The sequence below is a fragment of the Lissotriton vulgaris genome, chromosome 10 (assembly GCF_964263255.1).
Source record: "Lissotriton vulgaris chromosome 10, aLisVul1.2, whole genome shotgun sequence".
NCBI lineage: Eukaryota > Metazoa > Chordata > Amphibia > Caudata > Salamandridae > Lissotriton > Lissotriton vulgaris.
Genome location: NC_141698.1, coordinates 1090011628 through 1090030082, shown reverse-complemented (window position 1 = coordinate 1090030082; position 18455 = coordinate 1090011628). Strand labels below are relative to the sequence as shown.

At 44.9% G+C, this 18455-nt stretch overlaps 1 protein-coding gene across 2 annotated transcripts in view; it reads right to left on the bottom strand.

Moving 5' to 3' along the window:
- Positions 1-1233, bottom strand: part of SGO1 (shugoshin 1) — a 211246-nt gene extending 210013 nt beyond the window's left edge. Inside the window, exon 1 of one of the 2 annotated variants that reach the window (XM_086942163.1) lies at positions 1120-1233. The gene's annotated coding sequence lies outside the window, so the exon portion shown is untranslated. The remainder of the gene's footprint in view (positions 1-1119) is intronic. The other variant, XM_086942164.1, reaches the window with a different exon arrangement.
- Positions 1234-18455: the final 17222 nt, after the last annotated feature.

Below are 18455 nucleotides of genomic sequence, written 5' to 3'. Positions count from 1 at the left end.
ATGTAATGATGAGAGATAGTGGGATGGAGAGAAAGAAAGACAGAACGGAAGGGTGACAGAAGGATTCATGGGTGGATGGATTCAAGAATGGGTGGAAGGAGGCATGAATGGGTGGCCGAAGAGCAGCCAAGAGGATGGAGAGATTGATAAACAGATATTATGTCAGCTGCATTTTTAAAGCACGCTAATCACCCGCAAGAGTATTCTGGCACTGTAGCAGATGAATGAGACTGGCCCTGGTAGGCTTCCTTGAAGAACCAATTTTGCGCTCATAGTGGAACTCAAGAAGGGAGAAGGAGGCTCTGATGTGTTGTGAAAGGTTGTTACATGCTTTAGGAGCCATGTATGGGAAGGCAAAGCCTGATCTGCATTTGTGTATGATGGGGTGTGTGCTAGTGAGAGCGGGTAGAGCACATGTATGAGAGATAGGTGGAATTGGATGCAGTTGTTCAAATAGGTAAGGCCTATGTTTTGGAGCACTTTGTAGGCGTGGGTGAGGAGCTTAAAGTGTGAAGCACACAAAGTGTATTAGGAGTCAGTAGAGCTGCTTAAAGTGGAGTGTGTTATGGGTTTGGCATTGGAGATTAAGGACTGGTCTGGCAGCTGAGTTCTTTATGGTTTGAAGTCTTATGATATGGTTAGTTATTCCTGAGAACAGACTGCCTCATAGTCTGGTCTGCAAGGGAGGAGGGCCTGGGTGCCCATTTTCATGGTGCTGCCTGGTGCCACTTGGGTGTACACGTCCTGCTTGTTGTCTATGACGAGTCTGAGGTTTATTGCTTGCGGGTTGGGTGGGTCTGAGATCTGTATGCCACCAGGTGGAGTCCACATTTACAAAGCAGGTGTAATAAGCATGATTCTGCAACTCTCAGAGTCAAGCTCGCCTCACCGTCACTCGGGACGCGCTTCAACGCGGGGGTCATATTACCGGCCCAGGGCAGCTGCTCCTCAACCCGGAGGGCCACAGGCGGTGAGTGCAGAGCCCGGTACCGGCAGGCAGGGCCTCGACCTGCGAGAAAGGCTCACAGGGCTCAGCCGCAGATTGGTTTAAAGCCCCTACACTCCTCCCTCCCGTCCCCCGTCCCGTGCATCACTGCGCTCCACCTCCACTCTACTCACCGGCCTGTCCGCCCCTCCTCTCCCACAAACGCAGGCTCTTAACCGGCCTCTCTGGCCCGTAGAGCTCCGGTACCACAGGCTCGGTTCGAAATTCTCCGCTCCGCCACCCGATTGGATGCTGGTCACGTGACTGAGGCATAAACAGTCACCCTGGTCACAAAGTAGAAAGAGAAAGCGGACCACGTGAATCAAGCGGCCATCTTTGAATGTACAGCAGATCAAGAGAAAGGAGCGCACAAAAACATAAACAAACCCCAAACCTGGAGGTAGTGATGTCAATTAAACACCTGCTTCAACAAGTTCAACTTTTAATTTAGTGCTGCCAGTGAAAGAAGACAATTAGGCAAGTGTTGATTAAAAACATGTAGACTGTGACTTTTGCGAAATATGCTTTCTACTTTTCTTCTTTATTCATTGCATGGCAGGTCTCACTTTCGCATCCAGATGGAGAGGGAGGGTCTCGAGGGTTGAAAAGTCTATGAGGATGTCACCTTCTCATAAAGAACAGGTGACCCAATGAAAGCCCGGGTAGGCCGAGGACAAGTCTGCTTGCAGCATAAACAAACACTGGCAACGGCAATAGGTCACACCTATGTGAGAGCTATTTTATTTATTTATTTATTTATTTAATGCGATTTTCTATAGCACGAACTTTACCCGAAGGTGTCAGAGCGCTTTACATAAGAACCCGTTGCAAAACATAAGGACTTAGGATTACATGTGCTATCTAAAAGATACAAACAGAAAAAATTGCAAATGTACAAGATGTAAAGTCACACAAGGAGGAGATACAAACAGAAAGAAAAATTGCAAATGCACAAATAGTAAAGCCACTCAAGGAAGTGATACAAATGGATATACCAAAGAGTCACATAGGAATGGTAGAGAGTACAAAGGTCTACAGCATATACTAGTGATTAGAGTTTTCTCTATATACATATATATACAACAGCGTGGCTGCTGTGAAGCATGGCTACGAGTTATTGAGATAGCGCTATATTTTTTATATGTAAATAGCGTTTTTTAAAATAACTTTTAGCCATGCTCCCCAATATTTAGCTTGACACCCCTGCCAAGTACCACGCATCAGGGGTTATTGTGACGCATTTTAGGGCACTAAAATGCAATTTTCACACAAATATATAGCTCCTCTCTGCTCGAGGCACTTTGCTTTCAACTGGCTTGCGTACAGCCATCGCTCCAATGTTTTAGCTCTAGGCGGTGTAAGCGGCACAGAGAAGAGATGACACTGGTTACTATGCAAACCTAATCTGGGCCCAGGTTGTTACAATTTATATACATTGTTTATGGTTATGGTTCAGAAACAACACCAATCAGTGTGACACAGGCAGACTCTGAGCTTCATACAGCCCTTGAGAGCGAGTGTTTTGTTCTTTGCTCAATCCCAAATCCAGGGACTGGCCTTTAGAGCAATCTGGCAGAAGGGCCAGTCTTACAAAGTCAGTGTGGACCAGTGTATGGCTGTTTGTGGGCCTCTTTTAGACACTGCTTGGGATTTTGTTTTACTGTTGTTGCCTGCAGCAAGCACAAATCCATGCAAAGCACCTATACAGTTTATCTTTACAAGTTTAAAACTGCCTGATTTACTAATGTGGGCCACTTTTTTAGCAATTTGATAATGGGTGTCGCTTTTGTTTAGATGCCCAGGCCTATTTTCTGCCCCATTCCAGCCCTGCTTTAGTCTGAGACTCCGAGAGTGCTTTAACAAGGTGATCCTTGTGAGAGGCACAGTCCTGTTTACTTAATTTTGCATGCCTTGCTCCAACCTTCCTATTACAATGTAGAGTTTTTCAAATCATCAAAATTGCTTAGGCTTGAGTTCCCAGATTCGAATAATGACACAGTGAGGGGTCCCCGGATTCCGATAGTGATTCAGTGGGGGTCCCCACATGCCAGTAATGGTTAAGTGGGGGTCCACATAAGTCAAAGGTTCAGAACTACTGTTTGAGGGTGAGGATTAAAGCAACAAGATCTTCTCACAGTGCCAAGTGGTGGCTCATAAAGGTGTACAGACTGCATCCCCATCCAATCATTGACCTCTCTATAGAGTGCACAGAAAGACAGTAAACCCTTCCCTTCCATTAATTCATGTCTGTGACGCAACCCCTGTTTGCATTTCACATTTTACTTGCTCTTGCATTTCCTAAGAGTTCATCCTTTTTTATGGTATGTTTCTGTAGTTTTTTAAATGCAACGTCTGTCTGTACAGTGCATACCGTGAACAGAGTTGCTTCTAGGTAGCTGAGTAATTTCAGGTTGTGGGTATGCATGACAGTGCACACTTGATTACTCTGGAATTTAGCCTTAAATCAGTGAAAGTTTCTCACAGTGCCTCTCAATAGTTTATTAAGTTGTTTCAACTACATGCTTATCCAATCCATTCCCTACTACAAAGCACACATACCGATTGTCACACATGACACTTGTAATTACAATTCTGTGTGAAGGAAGTATACAGCTATTGAAATACTGATGTATTTAGAGGTGAGGTTAGAGTAAGACTGAGAGACAGATAGATAGAGAGAGAGTGTGTATGTGTGTATGTGATAGCATGTGAATAGGGTACCACAAGGAATTAATGCAGAAATACAATGAATATACAGTGGTGAATAGGAAGGGGATGCCATGTGACTTACGCAGATACAAGATGTGAGGAAAAAAGGGCATAAGTGGCTTATGGAGTGAGAAACTGCAAATTAAAGTGGCATGAAAGAAAGAACAGGAGTGATCAAGACACTCTGAAGACCAATATTCCTTCTCTAGTTCAAGCAGTTTTCAATTCATAGTCTAATATTCTCAGAATGTAAATGTTTTATTCTATTTATTCACAACACAATCATTGGTACGCTTTTTTGATATGATACTGCTAAAAAAGCATTAGCTAAGCAAATAAACTGTCTAGTTTTAGTTTTTAGGCATATGTTCATTGCTTTGTAATTTCTCAATATGGGAGGATACAATTCATAGTCATTCAAATACTGGTTATTCCTTTGATTTACTTCTGAGAAAGTGGCAATCAAAGTGTCACACATTTGACATCAGAATGACTCCCATAACCACAATGAAACCACAGGAATGTCACACATCAGCAATCTGAAAACTTGGCAGCTATGCAACAGCTCTCATAAAAACGATTGGCTTTGCCAATGCTTGTTATAAAGTTATGCACTTTTTAATAATGTAGCCCCAGTTGTTTATATTACTCTTAGATGCTGCAGGGTACTTTCCATGTATACTACACATATGATGGAATTAAAGATTTGATTACTGCATGTATTGTTATCAATTCGTGGGCCTTGCCTTAGTGGGAGGGGCTTGGCTATGCTCTGGCAGTCCCCCGAGGAAACCTTCAGTGTTTCTGCGTAGTTTATGAAAGCCAGCAAATTCAAATGAACTCTTTGGTTATGTAAATAAAAAGATTTGCTGTGCTGCTCTGTGAAAGTGAAGGTGTTATGTTAATTTCTTCTGGATGGTTGGTAACAGGTTCTATAAGTCGTAGGCTGAGAATCTGTGGAAAGTATTTGCTTTTCGTTTTAAAACCTTATTTTCACTTCTAACAATAGAACACCCAGTATATATAAAATACCAGAGATGCATTATGACAGTAGTTCTCAAACAATGTATTCTGGCGTATGCAGGTTGCACAATGTCTGTATTTTCACGGAGCATATATCTCCTGGAAGATCCAGGTATAAAGACTCTCGTAAGCTGTGAGCAGATGATCTGTGTGGTTTTCGGTCCTCTGAACCGAGTTTGCTACATCAATAAGTAACCTCAAGTCTTTTTTTGTGAGAAATGTGGCAATTTTACTTAGCAGCGTTAGTCTAAATTGTAATTAAGGATTTGAAAGCCTATCACACTTGTTGTGAGAAGGCTTTTACTTGGAAAACCATGTGAAAAGTTAGCTAGTTTTTCTTTCCATAATACAGAAAGGTAGCCTTAGGAAAATGATGCAGCAATTGTATCCACAGCACGTATGACAGTGATAAGTGAAGTTTCTGGGTTCTTAGCTTCGGCAGGTATTGCAAATAAAAGTCTTTATTCAGATCCTAACACCTGTGGACATCACTTGTGATCTTGGACATAATATTTAACCTTTAGAACCTCAGAATATAAAGTGGAGGCAGTCGTGTTGCGTGGGTTGCCAGGGCAAGGAAAGTATCCTTCTACTTTTCTTTTAAAACTTTGCGCCCCTAAAACCTAAAACCTTATAAAATGAAAAACTGAGGGGGAACCAAAGCATGTGCAGTTTTTCAAATTCTGTAGCAGTAATCTACAGTTTTTAAAATAAGTTTTTAGTCTGATGCTGCTTTGGGCAGCCACACAAGTGAGGTATCATTTTTATCAGAAGACCAGCACTGGGAGGTAGGGAATTTGTACCGGCGCGGTGATCCCAGTCAGAAATGTAAGGAACACGTGATTTTCTTAAGCTAAATCTGAGGTTTGTTGAGGATTCTGTCTAGGAAAACGTTGGGAGATCCATGCAAGTCTTACCTCCCTGAACGCCCCTGGGTGTCTAGTTTTCAGAAATGTCTGGGTTTGGTAGGTTTTTCTAGATGGCCGGTGAGCCCGGTATAAAAAATGCAGGGGACCCCTCTGCAAAAGCAGGTTGTTTTGTGATAACAAATTTTGATGCCTCCACACAGCTAGCTATCATAAGGGAATTACTAGTCAGAAGGTGTCAGATAAGGAACTGTGTGTGTTTGACAATAACGCTAGGAGAATATTGATACTCTTATGAATATGTACTTGACTATGAAAGGAACAAAACTAAACATAATTGAAAACCATTCCGGAGCCTGTGCAATAATGAAAGGGGCATATTAGACGGGGGAATTTTTTTGTTTTTAAGCAGATTTTAGACCTGTTTTAGAAGTATTAATATGCAGGAACACATCAGTGCCACCACCAAAGGAGTAGACCTACAACTGAATACACTACGAAAACTAAAACATTTTTTCCTCCCTGAAACAGACTTCAAACTGGCTGTGCAAGCCCTCATAATACCCAGATTAGAATATGGAAACACTGCTATCACTGTCCTACTTAGGGCCACAACAGCCCCCTTAAGGGCTTCACTCAACTCGGAAGCAAGGCTCAACACTGGGTCAAAAAGGTACAATATAATCTCCCATGACCTTAAATCTTTCAACTGGCTCCCTTTACGAAGCAAGAATCCAACTAAAAATTGCATGCATGACACACAAAGCTCTATATTTCAAAACCCCAAACTATCTCGCCAACAAACTTGAGCTATCTGGACGCGCTAGATCCACCAGAAGGGCTTCCACCCTCCTGCTAAAGCCACAACATTTCAACAAGAAAAAAACCTATAACAGATCATTCTCGGGCCTTCCTTCCAGAACTTGGAACGCTCTCCCCCTGATATAGGACTGACTCCTTCCAGTACCTCTTTCAAGAAAAAAGTCAAACTTCTACTAATGAACAGATTCCTGGTTTAGATCCTCAACTCTCTCCTCCGCTTTGCTATTTGTTTCTGTTACACTGTAAGTACCTTTAACATGTGTATTGTTATATATGTCATTGCTGCCTCATCTTGGAAAGCGCTCTGATACCCGCTAGGGTCTAGTTCGCGCTATATGAAACGTTTCAAAAAAAGAAATAAACAAATATTAATTAAATAAATACAAAAAGGAGCGAAGCGACCCTAAATACTGGTAGCTGAGGCTCGGTCGGTGGAAGCAGTCCTTTTGACCCTCCTCCATTTTTATGTCAGAAACCGCTTGACAGCCGCCATTTTGGAGCTATCAAGGTGAGCGGTCTAGCTGTTTGAACACAAGTCAATTGATGGAGGGCTACAAAAATGGCATGCTGGTGCGACTGTGCAGCTAGCTATTAGAAGAAAATTACTAGTCAGAAAGTGTCACATAAGGAACTGTGGGTGTTTGACAATAACACTAGGATAAAATCAATACTGTTATGAACTTGTACTTGAATTTAAACTGAACAAAACCAAACATAATTGAAAACTATTCAGGAATCTGTGCAATAAACAAAGGCACATATTAGATAGGGGGAATTTGTTTTTAGGCGGATTTTAGAACTATTTCAGAAGTATTAATTAAAAGCAACAAAGCAACCCTAAATACTGGTAGCTGAGGCTAGGTTGGTGGAAGCAGTCCTTCTGACCCGCCTCCATTTTTACGTCAGAATCTGCTCGACAGCCGCCATTTTGGGGCTATCAAGGTGAGCGGTTTAGCTGTTTGCACACAAGTCAGTTGATGGACGGTAACAAAAACGGTATGGTGGTGCGACCGCACAGCTAGCAATCCGAAGGGAATTACTAGTCAGAAGGTGTCATGAAAGGAACTGTGTGTGTTTGACAATAACGCTAGGAGAAAAGCATACTGTTATTAGCTTGTACCTGAATTTTATCTGAACAAAACTAAACATAATTGAAAACTATTTGGGAATCTGTTGAGTAATCAAAGAGACATGTTAGACAAGGTGGAGTTTATTTTTAAGCAGATTTTAGAACTGTTTTAGAAGTATTAATTAAATAAATACAAAAAGGAACAAAGCAACCTTAAATACCTGGTAGCTTAGGCTTGGTCTGTGGAAGCAGTCCCCCTGACCCTCTATTTTTGCATCGGAAACCGCTTGATGGCTGCCATTTTGGGGCTGTCAAGGTGAGCGGTATAGCTGTTTGCACATAAGTCAATTGAGGAAGGGCTACAAAAAGTGGCATGGTGGTACACCCGCTCAGGGGGTGCACCAAAAGCTCGCCAAAGGCAAGCCTGTCTGCAACTGTCAGTGTCCCGGAAGCGGCCAGCGACAGCCATCTGCCAGTTTCGGGACCCACTATACACAAGGAAAGGAAAGAAGTAAGTACTCTAAGAAGCAACTTTACAACCTGAATCCTAAATAGCTCAGAACCCTTCATATTAACACAGAGCCCGAGAAAGCCTCACATGCCGTTGAGAATAGCCCTTGCTGCACTCAAGGTATCAGAGAGGATAATGAAAATGAAATAAGTTGTGGACTACATAACACACGTTCCTTGGTAAAACACACAGAGGAAATAGATCAGTTATTGACCTCAGAGGACTGGGCACTCTTTTTCACTACAGAAACATGGCTCCCCCAAGACCCTGGAGTAGACCTAGAAAAAAACATGTCCACTAGGATATAAAGCACTGGTTCAGCCAAGAACAATAAAAAGAGGAGGGGTGGCAATTACATTCAAAGAGAAATGGGCCTTACATAAACCAAAGATGGAAGAAAACGAGGAGTAGAACTATTGGGGTTCTCCCTTAAGGGAAAAGAAGGCTCCATCTTTTGTGGACTACTCTGTTACAGGCCCCCTGGGCCCCTAAAATTGGTCACCCAATCTTTATTAGATCTAACAGCCAACTTTGTTTTGACTCACAACAACAGCCTCACTCATGTGACCTAAATATATGGGCGTAAGAAGACCACCAAAAGCAAACTGGGGACTATATTGAAACATGTGAAGGCATGGGCCTATTTCAGCAGGTCATAGGACCTACTCATGTTAAGGGACATACTTTGGATATTACCCTAGCCTCTCCTGACCTGGTAACAGTCAAAACACCCACCCCTGTTAGCTGGTCGGACCATTACTTGTTCACATTCAATGTTAGCAGACTGGACCAAAAAATAAGAATGAAAAGAACCCGGTGACCACAAACTCAACACTGAGGAGACCTTTGGTAAAACTCAGAGATTATCCTGGTGAACCGGTTTTTAACACCACACTATGGGCAGGCCCGGACTGGCCATAGCGGGCACCATGCAATCCCCGGTGCGCCGCAAGGGTGGAGGCCGGTTTTGAGCCCCTGGGGGCCGATTTTGTTGCAGGGCCGTTTTGCAGCAGCCCTAGCAAAGCGCTCGGCGGCACCTCCAACCCCCACAGTGGGGAGGGGGTCCGGCCGAGCACTTTGCCAGGGACGGTTTTGGTTCCCAGTCCGGCCCTGACTATGGGGCATATTTACAAAGAAGTGACATAACGCGGCGTTAGACTTCTTGGCTTAACGCAGCACTCCACCACTTCTGAAACGCAGGGTTGCATCGTATTTACAACACTCTGAGCAACACTGGGAGAACCTCTATGAGCTACTAGCAATCAGGGACTCCCGCAAATTTTGGCGTGTAGTTAATCATGGTTCTGAAAATCTTCCATCGGCAATTGAACCAAACATTGCCCCGAGCGTGTGGCAAAACCACTACCAGTCTTTATACGCCCCGGAGGCTGAAATGTTGGAATCCCCACCCCACAACATGCAAAGTAATCAGGCACCGGAACCTTTCACTGAAAAAGAGGTAAGGGTGGCTATTGCAGGGTTATCCTCTGGCAAGGCACCAAGACTGGACGGGGTGCCGGGAGATTTATTTAAACAGAAACCTGGCATCTGGGCGCCCTACCTTCTGCTGATATTCAATGCAGTTCTCGAGGGGATGGAATTACCTGATACTTGGCTGGGGGCGGAGGTGGTCCCGATATTTAAAAAGGGATCTCCCCTGCTTCCAGCCAACTATTGCCTAATAAGTCTCATTGATGTATCGCAGAAGTTATTTGGCAGGCTAATACTGAATAGGCTACAGACCTGGCTGGATGAGACAGACACCCTTAGTCCACTACAAGCAGGATTCAAAAGAGGAGTCTCCACAGTCGACCAAATATTTAGATTAAATATCATTTATTGGAAGACAGCAGTGATCGAGGGCGGCACTTTGTACGCGGTCTTCGTGGACCTGCGCGCCGCATTCGATTTGGTCCCCAGGGCAAAACTGTGGGAGGTAATGGCCGAGCTGGGCGTCCCGGGAGACATCCTTGAAATCCTAATTAGACTCCACAAAGATAACTACGCACGAGTTAGATGCGGGAAGGGTGGCAAGCTGACTGATAGGTTCCCCGTTCGCAGAGGGGTACGGCAGGGTTGTGTGCTAGCCCCGACCCTGTTTTGCCTCTTTGTGAACGGGGTGATAGAACATCTGAGGAGGATTGACAATATAGATGCACCAAAATTGAACGGCAGCAGGGTGCCCGCAATCATCTTTGCGGATGACATCCTGCTGCTGTCCAAATCGCCAATGGGGTTACAGAGGGTCCTAGATGGCTTCCTAGGCTTTTGCAATGAAAGGGGGCTTGAAGTCAACCCTGCAAAGACAAAATTTATGATTCTAAACCCTAAGGCCAACAATCGCCCAAATCCCCGCCTGGGCACAACAGGTCTGGAAAGGGTTTATATAATAGAATATCTTGGAATAACCCAAAACCAGAACTTAACATGGGCGGCCCACATAAAAAAAGTTAGCACAAAATTAGTGCAGAGGGCGGGAGGCATCACGAGAATTGCTATGAAATCTCCACTTCGCCCGTTGGCACCTGCTATACATATTTACAAAGCCCAGGCTCGGGGGGGGGGGGGGGATCGTCTATGGTAGCGAGCTGTGGGGTCACACCTCGACACACATTATTCAAACCATAGAAAATAAATTAATTAGACAGCTGGTTGCCCTCCCCCCAAGTACTCCACTTCTCCCATTAAGACTAGACCTGGCTCTCAGACCTATTACTGAAGAACTGGTCTTCAAACCCCTGACCTACTGTTGTCGCCTGTGGAGTAGCCAGGACCTTGTAAATTATAGAGCGGAGATTCAGGAATTTCTTTTGTTACCTAATGCAACTAAAATTCCTTGGCTAAAGTACATAAATAGAATGTGTGTGACTCTTGGAGTGCCTGACTTATGGTCGGATCCGGAAAGTGCGTCCGCAAGGATCTCCAGAAAAGCATTGTCCACTTTGTTTTACAACTTCATGCTTCAAAAAACACTGGACACCATCCGGGAAGGGTCCCTAACTGATCTCTTCGTTAAAATCAAAGACTCCTACAGTCATGAATGTGTTTTGGATGGCATGACATCGGTGTTCACACGGAAGATCTTCCTGCAATGGAGGTATGGGTCTCTTCCCCTAAGGTCCTTTACAAAGGCCTAGGCTGGCGGATCAGAGACAGGGGCGTGCCCGGCTTGCGCATATAAACTGGAGAGCGACTTGCATGTGGTTCTGTTCTGTGGAGCCTATACCAGAATTAGGAGACATTGGCTGGTTCCTCATCTAAAAAACTTGGGCTTCAGAACATACGCTCCGGCCTGTAGAGTCCTAAAGACGGATCTATCTTCGCCAACAGTGTTTGCCATGGCAAAATGTCTGACTGCAATGTGGCGCGTACGTGCACGAATAATCAAGGACATCACAATTTTGTGAAACCCCTCTTCTACCTCTCTTGTATTCGGCACAAGCTATTTTTTTAAGAACCGTACTTTATATAGTATATTTGTATACTGCTCCTATTGTGTTTTACATGTATTTTAATGATCATTTATCTTTGTATATCTTTTATGATCTTTTATGATCGAAATAAAGATTTGAAATTGAATTGATTTACAACAATACGGCACAGCCCTGCGTTTTCCCTTGCGCTTGCCCTAATTTCAGCTGCCTAGCACCAATGCATTCAGAAAAGGGGGTGGTGATGAACAGAGTGTCTGAATTAAGCAGACCACACTTACCCAGTCCAAAGATCAGGGCTTGATCCATCACCGTTTTTTAGCTCACTGCACCATCCCAGCTCAGAACCTGGCTATATGCAAATTAGTCTGTCCCTGGCCCAGTGCATCATGGGAACAGGGCAGACTAAACTACCAAGCCAATTCTTCACCAGAAAGGAGACAAGCTACCGGGGACCGGTTTCTGGCATTTCAGCCGTCTTTGGCCCGGCTTGCTTGAATCCTGATGGTGCAGTGAGAAAGGGACTCATGTCTGAGTATACCCTGCCACACCTATAGTGGCCAAAAACGATTCAGAAAAGGGGGTGGTGATGAACAGAGTGTCTGAATTAAGCAGACCACTCTTAACCCAGTCCAAAGATCAGGGCTTGATCCATACAGACGGCTGTAATGCCTGATTCTGAGCTGGGGTGGGGCAGTGAGATAAATAACTGTGATGGATCAAGCCCTGATCTTTGGACTGGGTAAGAGTGGTCTGCTTAATTCAGACACTCTGTTCATCACGACCCCCTTTTCTGAATCGTTTTTGGCCACTATAGGTGTGGCAGGGTATACTCAGACATGAGTCCCTTTCTCACTGCTCCATCAGGATTCAAGCAAGCCGGGCCGAAGACGGCTGAAATGCCAGAAACCGGTCCCCGGTAGCTTGTCTCCTTTCTGGTGAAGAATTGGCTTGGTAGTTTAGTCTGCCCTGTTCCCATGATGCACTGGGCCAGGGACAGACTGATTTGCAAATAGCCAGGTTCTCAGCTGGAATGGTGCAGTGAGCTAAATAACGGTGATGGATCAAGCCCTGATCTTTGGACTGGGTAAGAGTGGTCTGCTTAATTCAGACACTCTGTTCATCACCACCCCCTTTTCTGAATCGTTTTTGGCCACTATAGGTGTGGCAGGGTATACTCAGACATGAGTCCCTTGCTCAATGCACCATCAGGAATCAAGCAAGCCGGGCCGACGACGGCTGAAATGCCAGAAACCGGTCCCTGGTAGCTTGTCTCCTTTCTGGTGAAGAATTGGCTTGGTAGTTTAGTCTGCCCTGCTCCCATGATGCACTGGGCCAGGGACAGACTGATTTGCATATAGCCAGGTTCTGAGCTGGGATGGTGCAGTGAGCTAAATAACGGTGATGGATCAAGCCCTGATCTTTGGACTGGGTAAGAGTGGTCTGCTCAATTCAGACACTCTGTTCATCACCACCCCCTTTTCTGAATAGCACCAATGCAGGCACTTTTGCATCATATTGCAAAAGTGCCTGCGTTGTGGCAAATGATTCTTAAATGGCAATTTGTAACTTATACATGTGCTGCTTTGTGCAGCACACATTGAAGTTGCAACTCGTCATTTTTAAAATGATTGGTTATGTGCAGGAAGGGACACCTTACTGTAAATAAGCAAGCATTCATGGCGTTTTGCTGGTTTTATGTGTGCTGCACAATGCAGCACACATAAAACAGCTAAAACAAGGAGAAATAAAGCACTTCCCATCGTTGTGGCCTGTTGAGACCTAGTTTACCAAGGTCTTAATTTTGGCGCGGCCCAATATTTACGCCACTCTTGAAATATGGGGCAGGGCCAAAATCCATGGGTATTGCGGTGGAACGCCCACTGCAACACCCATTACCCACCCCTTTCACGCTAAGTATATTGTGAAAAGGGTGCTTTATTTACAAGGCAGCGTTATGCCACGTTAAGTGGCTTAACGCTGCCTTGTAAATAAGGCAAAGCCAGTATCACCACCACAACGTTACTAAAAGTGATGTTCTGGTGGCGATAGGGGCTTGTAAATATGCCCCTATGTTTTCAGGACTCAACCTCAGTAGAAACAAATTATTTAGAGCTGTAGAATAACATTGTAAAGACATTACACAAAACAGCTCCTCTAAAAAGAATTAGAGACAAACCAAAGTCCGCACCCTGGTTCACAAAGATCCTAAGTGTTCTAAGAACAAAATGTAGAAGACCGGAAAGGCAATGGAGGAAATGCTACAAGAAGGATAATAAAGCCCTACTAAAGTTATCCTATAAGGAATATAAAGTGGAACTAAGGAAAGCTAGATCCGCCTTCCTCCCAACAACTATAATGGAGGCAACCAACAAATCAAAGAAAGTCTTTGATCTAGTAGAAGAACTAATTAATCCTGCGTGCTTAAAACAAACTATCCCTCCATCTCAAGAACTCTGCAATAATCTCTCAGATTACTTCTATAATAAAATTAACCACATTATTGCTGATATAACGTTGCCAACTAAGCCAGATCAAAAGAAATAACCAGACGAAAAAGGCAAAAACTTAACTCTAGCCCAAAGAACCCCACTGAAAAACCACTTAAACAAGTTGATCTAATAACAGAGACAGAATTTAAGTCCCTTGTTGAATCGATTTCCGCGGGCTCACCGCTAGACCCCATGCCCCCTAGGTTATGTAAAGAGAGGTTGGACAAACTCCTTCCAACACTAAGATTGATATGTAACCAAACCCTTGCCACCGGGACAGTACCAAGGGGTTGGAAGAAGGCTCTGGTCACCCCCTACTAAAAAACCCTTGGCAGAAATTTGAGAGCACAACAACTACTGCCCCATATCGAGACTCCAAATTCCTTTCAAATTACTGGAGAAAATACCTCAGTAAGGCCTTAGAATGTTTTTTAGAAGAACATGACCTACTTGAACCAGAACAGATGGGCTTTAGGCCAGCCCATGGAACAGAGTCTGCACTAATTATAGCATCTAATGAACTGAGGATGTACATGGACGGTGGTCATACAGCAGTCTTGGTCCTATTAGACCCATCAGCTGCATTCAACACCTTGATGATGCTAAAATGATTCTCATCTTACCTATCAGACAGATGCCAAGCAATAAACCTACACCACTTATATCCGACTACAAGAAGATGGAGCACATAGTTCTGCAAGGCTCTGCCTTGAGCCCTATCTTGTTTGACATATATTTAATGCCGCTGCTGACCCTGCTAAAATCCTTTGGGATAAAGTCAGTAAACTATGCAGACGACACCCAACTGATTATCTCGTTAGATAAATCGGATGTAAATCAGAGAAATAACCTCCACTCCAGCCTGAAAGAGATGGCATAATGGCTTGACTGGAACATGCTGAAATTTAAAGGAGATAAGACAGAATTTCTCTGCTGTTCCCCCTAAGTCACACAGGAACAACTTCCATCTCATTTTTATCCTTGGCCAATGAAATCAATGCCAGAACAGGAACTCTCAGTATGAAACACAGGTGCCCATTTTGAGGAGAGGCTCTCAATGGACACACAGGTAAACAAAACAGTATAGGTATGCAATAGTGTATTAAGAAGCCGAAAGAAAATTGTCCTGTTGTTGCCACAACCATAGAGGAGACTGGTGGTACAGGCCTCAAAATGAGCAGACTGGACTACTGCAATGCACTTCTTTTAGGATGTCCTGACTACTTGCTCAAAGGACTCCAAAGGATCCAGGTGCTGGCTGCTAAACTTGCATTAAATAAAGGGCGAGAGGACTCTACAAACAAAGCGCTGCAGGAACTTCACTGGCTCCTAGTAAAGGAGCGGTGCACATTCAAGGCCCTATGCATACATCATAGCGCGCTACACGGCTCAGGACCTAGGGCCTTACAGGAAGAAGGTAAACCTTATAAACCAGACTGAAGACTGAGGTCATCTGATGCCCACCTGATAGCTGTACCCCCGTTCAAAAAACACGACAGGGAGGCAGAGATTTTCAAGTCATACCTGCCACTATACCTTTGGAATAACTCAAGCCTACTAAGTTTCAGAAAGAACTTAAAAACGTGGCTCTTGCCCGGATAGGGAGGGTGAATAATAGTAGTATCTTTATGTCCACACTCAAGGTGGAGATCTGGGAAGAGTGGGGTGGGAGGGTACTGGGTAGTTTTCTCCGTTTGCCACCCTGTGGCAAATGCATTGAGAGGTAGGGAGGCTTCTGATTGCCGCCCGAGACTGCAGGTAAGAGCGGCCTCCCCCAACCTTGTGCCGCCCGGGACAGACCACCTCCTCCGCCCCCTTCTTGCTATGCCACTGCTCGTCAATGCCTTTCATGAATTCCCAAAGTCGTAAACTTAGACTCTTGGTCTAAGTTTAGACCAAACGTCTAAGTTTACCTTTGTGAATCAGGCCCGATAAGTTTACTTAGTCCCAGGTCCTAATAGGTTATATGCATTCAGTTATTTTCCATACATAGAATAATTAACTGGAGAAAAGCAAATCAGAATGAGACTAGCCCAGCCATTGAATGAAATCCATATTTCATCGAAATGATGAAGTACAGACAAAAAGTTATATCGTTGTGAAATAAGAGTTTCGAATCAACTGATTTTTGTGAAATTCACATGCCACCCAGTTTGAATAGGTGGCATGCAGTCAGTTCTTCCATTTATTCCTTCCATTTTCATGCTTCTATCCAGTTGAGACCTGGCACCTCCTGATTCACTCGGAAAACCAAGGGCCTTAGTTAGAGTTTAGTAGATGTGATACAACGTCACAAATATGGCAGATATCCCGTAGGCAGAATTACAAGTGCATTATAGCATATGGTACATGTAATATCCGTCACATCAATATCCCATCGGTCAAACTCTAAATAGGACACTTAGGGGCCCATTAGATGGTGGACGGAGGCAGAGCCGCAGTGCTGGCGGAAAATGTTTTTTCTGTACGCCAGCAGCGGTCCTCACGCACGCCATATTAGTATGGTCAAACATAGCCCCTTTCCCGTTCGGAGTGGTGCGACGCGAAACGCCGTAAAAAAGCACCCCCCCACCCCAGCCGTGGAAGCCATTAGAGACCCACCCCCATGCGGAATGACATCCTGACCGCTGTACAATCAGGATGCCCCAAAACAACCAGTCACACCGCAGCGGAGAAACCGCCCAACCAGAGACAGTGGAAGCTCGACAGCAGAGAGCGAAACCAGATTCCCGGTCCGCTCCGCCCGGTCACGATCGCAATGGATCCAGCTCTACACGTCTTCCCGGTGCTGTACCTGATACACTACCAGCAACTCATGCACCATCGCGGCCACCGCCGCAGGTACGCAATAATACTACTCCGCATACAACAACAACACATAACCCATGCGCAGATACAGCAGGAAACAACACGGCCAGTGGGCAGCACAAAGTGCAGAGTAGTAACATGAGATCCAGCACAGGCAAGTGGCAAACAGCAGTGAACATCAATGCCAGTACAAGGGGCAGTGTACGTCCATGAGAAGTTGCACAGGTAAGGGGCAGACATCAAGGCCAGTGGCCAGTCCAATGTTCAGAGTAGTTACATGAGATCCTACACAGGCAAGTGGCAAACAGCAGTGAACATCAAGGCCCGTGGCCAGCACAAGGGGCAGTGTACGTCCATGAGAAGTTGCACAGGTAAGGGGCAGACATCAAGGCCAGTGGGCACTCCAATGTGCAGAGTAGTTACATAAGATCCTGCACAGGGAAGCGGCAAACAGCAGTGAACAACAAGGCCAGTGGCCAGCACAAAGTGCAGAGTAAGTACATGAGAAGCTGCACAGGGAATGTGTGTGACTGTACCCTGCCATGGTCAGCAACACAGCCAGGGGGGATAACAATGGGCAGTACAGGCACAATTGTGGGCAAAACAGTTATGTGAGGGGGACTTCCACTCAGACTTGGCTGTCGGTCTGACTGGGAGGTGGCTGTGTGCCGGGGACAGTTGGAGGACTGGCCCGGGGAGAGAGAGTGACAGCTGAGGTAGAGGCATCAGTGTCCTGGGAAGCCGGAGGGCTGCTTGGACCAGGTGGTGTAGTGGCACATAAAGGTGGAGTCATGCTGCCGTGAGACACCGTGTGGGTGGGAGATTGTGGGAGGTGCCTTTCCATTTCTTTGGGACTCTAACTGGCTTCCCTGTCTTGGGATTAATGGCAAGTGGTGTGGACACAACAGGTACACTCACCACCAAAGCTGCATCAGGTGCAGACGGTGGCCCTCCCTCTGGGGACATGCTGGATCCAGCAGGACGCTTGGTTTGGCTTTGCCTTTTCCCTGTCATCCCCTGTTTACAGGTGTACCCCCTACAGTGCCCTCCTTTCCCTGCTTCACAGGGCTTTGAATGGGAGTTGAGGTCGTGGATGAATCTGCCTTGGAGCTCTTCTTATGTGTACTCTTAGCAGGCCAGCAGCAAAACTGCCTGCTGGACTCAGACACGCACTACTTTGCGTGACATACAACCTGTCAACAAAATATTTACATAAACACTAAAATGATATTCATACAAAAATTCTTTCTTTCTTATTTTGTATTCAATCTGTAAAACATACAATGTCAAACAATGAAATGTGTGTAACTCAGTAAATATATACAATTTACCCAACATATGAAATTAAGAATTCCTTAATCATCTTTTAGCATTATAACGCTTTTCAAATCACAGATGATCTAAGCCCAATGCATTGCGGGACTAGTATGTCCCTTCTTCAGGGAAAACATCGATGTAAATACAGCAGATAGAATCTGGACCGCCGAAAACCACTCTTCTGATAGGCCCTCCCCTTAGTATTTCTTAGTGTGCATTGGTCCACACTGTCAGGCACAGCACACTGATCAACTAAGGAGTTGATATTAGAATTATCAGTTAAAGATTAGGTGTGCGTAGTCCACACGTTACATATTACTCTTATCAGGCACCACCTTCTCAGTTGGCACAGAAACTGTCTGCTTGTCTTTGCGAGACGCTTTTGGGACAGGAGAGTCCTGGGCTGGGGATGCCTCTGAGGC